This window comes from Sminthopsis crassicaudata, chromosome 3 (assembly GCF_048593235.1).
Source record: "Sminthopsis crassicaudata isolate SCR6 chromosome 3, ASM4859323v1, whole genome shotgun sequence".
NCBI classification, from domain to species: Eukaryota; Metazoa; Chordata; class Mammalia; order Dasyuromorphia; family Dasyuridae; genus Sminthopsis; species Sminthopsis crassicaudata.
In genome coordinates, this window is record NC_133619.1 from 143,316,972 (window position 1) to 143,327,568 (window position 10,597).

Sequence of the window (10,597 nt, forward strand, 5' to 3'; positions counted from 1 at the left end):
CTTCTCCCAAACCAGACAGTAATCTCATTGAGAAAAATACAATGTGTGTTCCACTTGCATGCTTCCTCACAGCCTATGAAAGCAGAACACATATAGTAAGTACTTTTTATAGGCTAAACACAAGATTACAACTTCTCTGAATATTTATTGAGACTTGGAATTGATTTTTATTTGGCCATTCACAAAACTAGCTTTTCCCTTGTCCCGGAGAAAACCTGGATTCAAATCCCACTTATTACTACTTTTGTTACCTCTCTGAGCATGGGTTTCCTTATATGCAAAAGGAGGAGAATATACTAATGACCTCTCAGCTCTAACAATAATAATACCTAAGCCTCTTGCAAAAATTAGTAGGGTTTTTTTTTCTCCTGAGGCTGGGGTTAAGTGACTTGCCCAGGGTCACACAGCTAGGAAGTATTAAGTGTCTGAAATCATATTTGAACTCTGGTCCTCCTGAATTCAAGGCTGGTGCTCTATCCACTGCACCACCTAGCTGCCCCTACCTCTTGCAAAAATTAACGTTAAGATACTGACAGCTTCAGAACAGAGGAGTGGTTTTTATGATCTACTTTATAGGCCCCAGCTTAATCTTTGAAATAAGCCATAAGAAAATAAGAAACAAAAAATTTTCCCCCTTTTTTGCCTAATGAAACTGTCCTGCTAAGATCCTCCTAGACCCAAAGAAAAGAATTAAGTTAATTTATTGATTATTAATTAATAATGTTAATATAGTAATCAAATAATAATAATTATTATTATTATCTTGGAGTTTTTTTGGAGCCATGGTTTGATAGAAAATATCCATGCTTTTTCAGTTTATATATATATATGTGTGTGTGCATCTGTGTTTGTCTTACTTGTATTTGATGGCTGTCAATATAAAAACAATGCACTTAAATTAAATTAGAATCCTGTTGAGATGGTATGAAAAGTTTGGTATCACTACAGGCATGAGGTATGTTAACCAGTAACAATATCTGCCCTGTACTTATATGTGGACTTTTAGTTTTTCTCTTTTTCTAGCGAATTTCAACTAAGTAAGGCATCATGAAAAGAAGCAATAGAAAATAATTTAGATTTAGAGTCAGAAGACCTGAGTTTGAATCATGACTATGTCTGCATCATCTTTGTGATTCTGGGCAAGGGACTTAACCCACTTGAGTCCCGTTTTATCTATTAATATCAGGAGTTTGGACTAGAAGACTATCAAGTCCTTTCAGCTCTAAATCTATAATCTAAGGAATAAATCTATAATTCACCAATATTTGAAAATGTGGTCATTTTTGGCTATGTCAGTTTTTGAAGACCAACACATTTAATATGATATAAACCTTTGGGAAAAAAAAACTGAATGGGGATTGAAGGAATATAACATTTTCTAAGTGGTACATAGTACTTACACAAAAATTGAACATGTATTAGGACATTAAAAACTTCACAATCAAATGCAGAAAGGCAGAAATATTAAATACATCTTTTCCAGATGATGCAATAACAATTATCTATAATTTTAGCTGAACAACTTTTCTGGATTGTTGAGAAGCTAAGTCCCTAAAATTATCCTAGTGATCCTGGCAACACATACTACTTTTAAATTGTGCTTTACTTATATGTTAATCTAGTTCATGCCATGTATGTGAAATTTCCTTATCAGGACAACAGTAAATCAGTCAGCTAAATGAACTGGGGAGAGTCCATGACCAATAAAAGGATGGAGATCAGGTAGAGCAGGAAAAGTCAAGGTGGGTTTCTCCTACTGGCCAGACTGAACATTTGAATGTTACAATCAAAGCAGAAGATATGTTGAAAACTCCCAGAGTTTATTGTTCTAATACAATATATATGCTTATCTAGCATCTATCACAGCCCTTTAAAATACTCTTTTGATTTCTATGGCAACAGACTTAAATATTAATATTAGAGTTTCTTAAGTGAGCCTATGTAGTAAAAGAAACTTAAAGAGAAAAATTTGGTTTCCTATGTCTCTTGATTTTACCTTCATAATATTTCTCACATCTATTCTAACTTGAACCACTGTAGTTCAGGCCTGTTGGTCTGTTAATTTTTTTTTTTTTTTGAGACCCAATTTACTATTGATACTATTTCTATAATATATTTTGGACTTTCAATTGAACTCTGTGAAACAATCTTTTATCTTTGAAACTGTGGGAGAAATTTAAGGACAAGAGCCTTTAGACCTGTTATACATTCAATTCTAGTTTTCCTAAACTTGTTAAGTGGGGGGAAAAAAAATAAAATTGTCCTTTGTGTCCTTGAAGGCCATTGTTTTACAGTGGAAAGAGAACCAGACTTGAAATCAGAACTGTGGCTATGTTCTGCTTTGCTCACACTTAGCTATGAGACCTCACTTTATTCATCTGTAAAGTGGATATAATCATAACTGCCCAACTCATATAGTTAACTCACATAGTGTCACTTTCAGCTCTTAAGCTGTGACATTATGAAATAATGATGAAATGAGAAAATTCAATTTAAAAAAAAAAATCACCAATTTTTGTCCTATAAAACAGAAGCCTAAAATTGACTGCAGCAGCAATAAATAGGATAATGAGAGATAATGTGGAAGCAAAAAAGGGAGATCTGGGGAATTAACTGAATAAAGATAGAATGAGACAGTAAAGGAAGATGGTCCAGTGAAGAGTTACACAAGTGGAGACACAATCTAAAAATGGAAATCCATGTACAATCAATATCATACTACTTACCATCTCAAGAGTTAGGGTGGCAGAGGAAAAAGAGAATTTGAAACTCAAAATTAGTAAAAAGTGAATGTCAAAAATATTTCAAATGCAACTGGAAAATATTTAATGAAATAAAAATTTATTAGGAAATAAATAAAAATGGTGATCACACATATAAGCAAAAAACTGTCTCAGAAACTAATTTTGCCCAGTCACTTCTTCCTTATAGTTAATTTACCTGCTTTTATTTATAGATTCATCGCTATTCATGTCAATATAAATTTCTGCCTTATGAGAAGTTTCTAGATTGGCCAGAATTCCAGTATTAGATTTTCTGAGTCTGAATTTTTTGCTTATGACTGGTTATAGTTTATTCCTCTTTATGGATAAGATATGGCCTATCCCCTTTGATGCTTTCCACTGGACAAATGAAAATAGTATAGAAATTGCATACTGATAGTGTAGAAAGGATTTCTGAGCAGATATAAGTATTTTGAATCACATGCACTTTCTATATAACAATCACCATTTGAAGCAGCATTTTAAAATATGAAAGACACATGTTTCAATTAAGATTGACATCTGGTCCTATAAATGTCACCTAGATCCAATCCTATAATTTTACAGAAAAGAATATTAAATTTCAAAAGAGTTAAGTAAATGGTCAGCTTATGATCAATCAGAATTCAAACATAGGTTCCCTGCCCTATTCTGCTTTCTTTTCCTATACCATCTTAATGGGCTGACTAATGTTTATTATTTTATATTAAGTCAAAATGCAAGAAAACTCTTCCTCTTTTTAGTATGAGAAGCATTAAGAATAAATAAAATATGAAACATTAAAAATATGGTCATAAAGTATAGGATACCTTAAAAACTCAGGCATTTTTTGATATCTGAATTTATATAAGACATTGAAATAATCATCCTCCCAGACTAATGTTATACTTTAGCAGTTCAAACTCGAATGTTATTAATTACAGAATACATAGGTAGAGGTTGTTGCAGAAAACCTAAAACTTTACACAAATAGATGTGCCCAGAAAAATCATATCTCTTGTGTTTCTGAATAAGTATCTAGAATTTTCCACTAAAGTCATAAGAGCACTGTAATGCAGATTTAGAGAATTCAAAAAAATAAATGATTTGCTTAATTCTCTCAACATTACTATGAGCTATATGCTCTTATTATCCCTATTTTGCAGAGGAGGTACCTTAAATTCAGAAAAGAGTCTGTCAACATTTCCTCAAATTCAGTTCTGGTTTTATCTGAAGAAAACATAATATGCTTCAGTTTCTTTAGAACATTAGTGTGTGCACAAAGTTAGCAAAAACAAGGGAACTTAACTGCTACATATGGAATAAAATTATGCCCATAAAACATCTTACTTTAAAAAAATTCCTTTGGATATACACAACTACTTCAGTTGACATGTTAATTATGTATTTTTTAGAAGAGCATCAACTTAGCTAAGCAGGTATCTTCAAAAATTTTGAAGACATAAAGATATGAAATACTTTATTCTTTGAAAGAGGCCTCATAGAACTAAAAAGGTATAGTATTTTTTTTAAATTTCATCTAAACAAAATAAACCTAAAAAAGAAAAATAAAACCTTCCCCCAAATTTTTACATAAATAGAATGTTGGATATTTTAGACTTTATACCAAATGACAGATTAGAAAAAAATTTAAATGATGTTAAAATCTAGAGATTTGAAAATAAAATAACAGCAAACTTGAGGTTTTTATAGTAAGCAGCACTATTTATGGAGAAAATACCAATACAAATCTTATATAATTTCTCGTAGTTAGATGAATAAATCTAATGCTAAAGGTGAATCAGTGTTTTTATCTTAGATGAAAATGTAGCTGAAGCAATGGAGTTGAAGTACAGATGAAGCATAAGTGAAAATAAATCTTTGAAAGACTTAATAAGACCTAGATTTGAGAAACAGTCAGGTAAGTGACAGATAAATCAGCTAAAAGTCCTAGTTTTTGGTAATCTAATCTTCCTTGGTCCTTTTTAGATTTTGTCATGATTTTAAATTAGCTATGAAGTAAATTATGTAAGCATTTATAGATTTCTATTAAGAATTTAAGAAGATAGGTGTTTAAAATTCTAAGAGCACATTTCTTTTCTTATTTCAAGTAAATACAAAATCTTTTTAAAAATTCTATATATCATACTGAAATACACTGAACTTTTTTTTTATGTCCAATCAGAATCTAAAGATAGAACAAACTTTTGCATAAATATAGTTTCTGGTATTTAGACCATTTGTAGTTTAATCTCTCTAAACCCTCCAAAAGTCTAGTCAAAATATGTGACAGGAAATCTATAAATAAGAAAATTTTTCTTGTTTCACTGATATTAATGCTGAAAATATATACATTATTACAAAGGACTTTCATCAATAAAACTGAATATGTAATTCTCACAATTTTCTTTATATATGTATATTTGTGTGTATGCGTATAATACATGTTGAATATTTGTGAGATAGAATGTCTTGAAGATATGTTTAAATTTACCTTTGATATTAATCTCTCACATATAACACAAATATTTATCAAAATTGATTTCAATATATATATAACTACCAATTAAATTTTAAAATTATATAAATGATTATTCTATGCAGTATCATATAAAAGGTTCCAAAATTTTACTTTTAAGCAGCTAGTATTCTAAATCTAAGTGATGTTTGAAATTTATTCCCACTTATCTAAATATATTTTTAAATTACCACTACTAAAAATAGTTATTGGTACGTATGCTAAAAGTATAAAATTGGAAAATATGAAACATAACTAATTAGTATAATAGACTAATGAAGTAACTGTACGTGGCCATTAAAAGAACATATTTGCTTATAATATGACACTGAAATATTTTAATTATCTCAGTTATTGCCATTACTCCTAGTTTTTACAGCTTTGATATGGGATGCAGTTGCCACTTCATTAATTTTTCGGAGTCTTATAATCAAGCTATAAAATAAAGCCATTTAGGGTTTCCCCCCACCTTTCAGAAATTCAACTCAGTTAAATCAGTAGAAGCTACCCTTAAACATTATGTGAAATAACAGTGATTCCTTAATTTTTAATGCGGTGTGTGTGCCCTTTTAAGTGTCTCCATATATTCATATAAGATGTGAAAAAATTTAGCCAATGAAGCAGTTTAGTCTATGTAATTTCAAAAAATCCAGATACTTGGAAGTATTTAGGAGATGGTTCAAAAATTCTTTTCACATGGATATTTGGGATGGTGTAGATAAAGGGGCAGAAAATAATGGATACTATATTGATTGTTCTTTTATATAGGGCTAGTGAAACTTATTTGGTGATATTTTTGTTTTTCAGAAAACTCTAACTTCAGATTTTCTGGTCATAGTTTATAGCAGATCAACATAATTTTCTGAATACCAGAATCTGAATTACAAAGTCTTTACCAGTTTGACTTAAAAACTAGATTGTGCTGTTGTCCTAGAAAGTGAAGGGGATGACTTTCCATTGACTTCAGGGGAAAAGAGAAATAAATGCTAAGTCCCAAACTTAATGGTGCAGAAATTAACCCGTTGGAGACCTGGCAGCTTTTTGTTGTCCTATCTGTTTTAATAGTAATAAGTTTATAAATTTTTACTGAGAATTATGTTTGAGGGGAAGTGTATGCAAAAACCATAAAATAAAATTCAAATTATTCATTCTGAAACTTTCTGGAATTTCCCACTAAGCATTTGTGTATGAAATACACAAGGCACTCTCCCAAGCTTGAATTACTGTAAAAATTGTAAGATGGTAGTTTTAAAAATCTATTAAATTTTTACCACATAATATGGTTATTTGTCATAAAGAGAATTTTGACCTAGACTCATTAGATTGCTAAAAATAGCCTACTGAAATGATAAATTTTATAGAAGGGTGCCCATTTTCACTGGTTAGAATACCATGACACAGAAATGGAAATAATAAGAAATGAGTTTTACTGAAAACAAAGTATGACATTTTAATAATTTTAGGTGGAAAAGATGTTTTTAATACCCAATTTGATCTAAAAGATAATGCTACATGAGAATAAAAAACTCTTATTTTTTTTTTTTGAAGTCACAAAAGTAACTGTAAATGTTCTGTGGAAAAGTAGAAAATGAATTAAAATCAGCAAATTATGATTAAAACTACCAGCAAATTATATGACATATTAAATGTTTGCATACATTCATGAAAGATGTAAATATGTATAAGAAACCATAAGATTCAGAATACAACTTTTCTATTACACAAATTCTTTTTTTTTCTTCTTCTGAGAAACCTGTATGAACATGGGGATTTTCCCATGATTTGGAACCTATGATGCTCATTTTTGTTCACAACCACATTATTTCTAATTTAAAGTACAAAGGAGTATTGAAGGGAAAAGGAAGAATCAACAAATTGGGCTCCCAACCATTGCAAAAAAAAAAAAAAAAGTTTTAAAATAAAATTTTACTTTAACAACTTAGTTCCTTCTCTCAAGCTTCTTAAGTAGCTATCCAATCTTTATAAAATTTCAAAAGGCCTTTTATCTTGTTGGATATGATCAGCATGGTAAGCATTGGCTGGGAGATGACATAGGAGGTGAGGATGGAACCAGTATCCTGTATTTCACAACTTATTCCTCAGTGAAGTCAACAAAGGAGTGGGAGGGAGAGCAGAAGAATGTGGAAAAAGAGCAAGGAGGTAATGTGATGTCAGGGTTTCAATTTCAAATTCTTGTACATGAAGACCACATTTTAGGCTTCCATCAATAAGCTTTCACCACTGGTATTTAGTGTAGAAAATCAGGAATTGAGTGTTATACCCACAGAACATTTTAGACATATATTTAGGTGAAACCACTATAAAATTATTTAAAGCAAAAATTATTAGCCCTGATTTTTTTTTTTTAAAGATAAATTATACCTGGAAACCACTGAACAAGTGTTTGGTGTTGTAGGGAAGAGAACTCTCTGGGATCCTCAGTTTGAGTCAGTTATGCTGTGTTCAAAGTTCTTTTTTGACTTTCACAATTCCTACAGGAGAGCCTAGTATGGCAGTTGTTAAAGGCCGTTTGCAAAAGTCTTAAAAAAAAAAAAAAAAAGAGGGAAGAAAGCGTGCTTTGGCCTTAAAATCTAACTTCAGGTGTGTGGTCAATAAAAGGATAAGTGAACTCGGTCAAAGTCTCGAACATGAATGCAAAAGTCTCATTTTAAGTTTTCTGTCCACAAGCAAAAGTCTTTTGCACTGTGAACGAACAGAACTTTTAGGTATGTCTGAATCACTCAACAACTTTAAGCTTAAACCTTAGATTGCCTTGAATTAGCTCTCTCCTCCCTACCCCCCCCCCCCAAACGATCCCCAAGACCACCGCCAAGATAGTTGAACTCGTGTGAGCAGTGAGCAGTAGTAACAATAAACAGCCACGAGCGCTACAGAGTCCCACTGTGACCAGGACATGCTGTGTGCTTCCCTCCTCCGGACACGAGGTGCTGCTTGAGTGTGCGTGTGTGTTTGTGCAAGGCGAAGAGCGTGCAAGTGGCTCGTAAGGCGAACGGTGTAACTCCGAGCAGGGACTTACTGTGGGGCCACGGGCCGAGGCTCGGGAAAGGGCTGAGCGCGTGGGGAGTCAGGGAAGAAGGGCATGCAGTGCAAAGGGGTTTCCGCGCGCCGCTGCCCCGGCTAGAAAGAGGACCCACCGGGCGGCGTGGGCGGAGGCGGACGTTAGCGCGAGGAGGGGCGGGGTGTGCCTCCCGTGCTGGGGAGTTGGGAGTTAGGGGGCGGAGGTTTGGATGGGTGGCGAAGGTAGCAGCTCACTCGGGCTTTCCTTGGGTTGGCTGCGGGGAGAGATGAATTGCAAAGGAGGCGGAGACAGCCCGTGATTGGCGGGCGGGCGGGCAGCTCGGAAGTACTTTGTTTTTTATGCTAATGAGGGAGTGGGGCTTGTCCATATTTACGTTGAGGCGGGAGCCGCCGCCCTTCATTCACCCACATGGTCCCCTCGAGCGCCAAGCACCTCCATCGACTCTCCCGGCCCGAGCTGAACCTTCGCGCCACTTCACACCGCCTGAGCCCGAGAGGAGGAGCACGAGCTGGAGGGAGCCCCGCGGGGAGGGGGTGGGGGGCGCGGGAGCCTTCCTCCCTTCACGGAGGAGCGTCGACTCTGGTTCCCCCACCCTAAACTCCCCACCTTCGGGACGGGGGTAGCCGCTCGCTGCTGCCGCCCCTGGGCCCATAGCCGCCGCTCATAGTAAGGCGGAGGTGGGGGGTGGGGCGGAGGGAAGAAGGGGGGGGGGTGAGTGAGAGGCGGGGGCAAGGGAGAGCGTGGAGTGAAGATGGTGGCGGCAGCGGCTCCTCCTTACTGGTGAGTGTCTTTACTACGCGTTTCTTATTGACATGAAACCTGTTGTGTGAGGTTTTCCCTCCGTCCCGGCGGGAGGCGGCGCGGGGCGGGGAGAGGAGTGGAGGGGAGGGGAGAAGGGGGGTCCCGGGCCGTGCTGCGCCGCGCGGAGAGGAGGGAGGCGGGCTTCCCCGGAGGAACGGCGGCGGCAGCATGGTGGCGGCGGCGGCGGGGCTGGGCGGGAGGGCGCAGCGTGGTGGTTTGGGAAGGGGGTGCGCGCGGGGAGTAGTCGCGCGGACAGGAAGGTTTGCGCGAGAGAGGGATTCTCCAGCCCGGCCGCACACGCGGTGCTTGCTTCGGAGCTGCAGTTGCTTCTTGGGGCTTGGCGCCGGGAGGTGTAGGGAGGCAGGCGCATGGCAGCCGGGACTCTTCCTACACTCACTCACTTGCACGCGGGTCGGGCGGGCAGACGGGGAGGGAGGGAGGAAGGAGGGGATGAGGGAGATTTGAAAAAGCGTGTGCGCCGCTTGCTTCTAGGGTGCTATAGGGAGTCGTACTGCCCCCCCTTCCAGCCGCTCCGGACGGGAGCCTCACCCCACCCCCTCCCCTTCTTCCCCTCCCCCTCCCCGGACACAGCCTGGGCGGGCGGGCAGAAGCGCGGCTCACACAATGGCCCCACTTTGAGGGGAGGGGTGGGAGGGGGCAGGTTTCGCCCCGTTTTGCCCTTTCATAGCTTTGGGGGGGTGAGTGAATCAAAAGGCGGGGTGCCAGGGGAAGGGGGTCCTGGACTAGGAAAGTTTTTCTTCTTCCAGGCCCGGGCCGCGGGGCGGACGCGCGTGTGGGGGTTGGTGTGTAGTTAAAGCGCCTGCAGAACAAAGCGGCGACGACGGTAGCACATGGGGCAGCCCTTCAGGCCGCGGGAAGCGCCCGCGCGGCTGGGCCCGTCCCGAGCGGCTCGGTGAGGGCGTCGGGCCGGCGGCGGCGGCGGGAGGGGGAGGCGCCAAGGCCCCCCAAACTTTGTGCGTGCCAGGGTGGGCGGGAGAGGCGCGCCGGGGCCAAACGAGTAGAGCGTGGGGGTTGGGGGGCGGTGCATCCCGCAGGGGGCACCTCCGCCCGCCCCTTCCCGCCCTCCCGCCTTCCTGCTCCACACCTCCACATGCTTAGGCTTTTGTTAACGCCGCCGCCGCGGTGTTGGAGGCCATGGAGAGAGAGGGAGCCCACGCGCTGCCCTGCGAGCGGGAAGTCCTCTCCTCCTCCCCCTCGTCCGAACTAGAGGGCACGAGCGCTTCGCCACCGCCGCGGTGGTCTTGGCTTTTACTCCGTCTTAGTTATAAAGTGGGCAGCGCCGAAGTGGCTGGGACGCGGCGGCGGTGGCCATGCCGCCATGTTAGCGCCGGGGCGGGCGGGCTGCGCGGGGGGTGGGGGACATGGCGGCGGCTGCGTGTTACTGCCGATTGTTCCTAGTTAGGCCTCGGGCCGCGTGTGAGCGGCACCAGCAGCCGCAGAGCCTCCGTCCCCCCCCCTCGGGTCGGGCTCTGGGGG

The 10,597-nt window shown here is 39.7% G+C and overlaps 1 long non-coding RNA gene across 1 annotated transcript in view; it reads right to left on the reverse strand.

Moving 5' to 3' along the window:
• The window catches only part of LOC141564938 (uncharacterized), a 45,068-nt gene extending 36,678 nt beyond the window's left edge, over positions 1-8,390 (reverse strand). Inside the window, exon 1 of the long non-coding RNA XR_012488817.1 lies at positions 8,297-8,390. This is a non-coding gene — a long non-coding RNA (uncharacterized LOC141564938). The remainder of the gene's footprint in view (positions 1-8,296) is intronic.
• Positions 8,391-10,597: the final 2,207 nt, after the last annotated feature.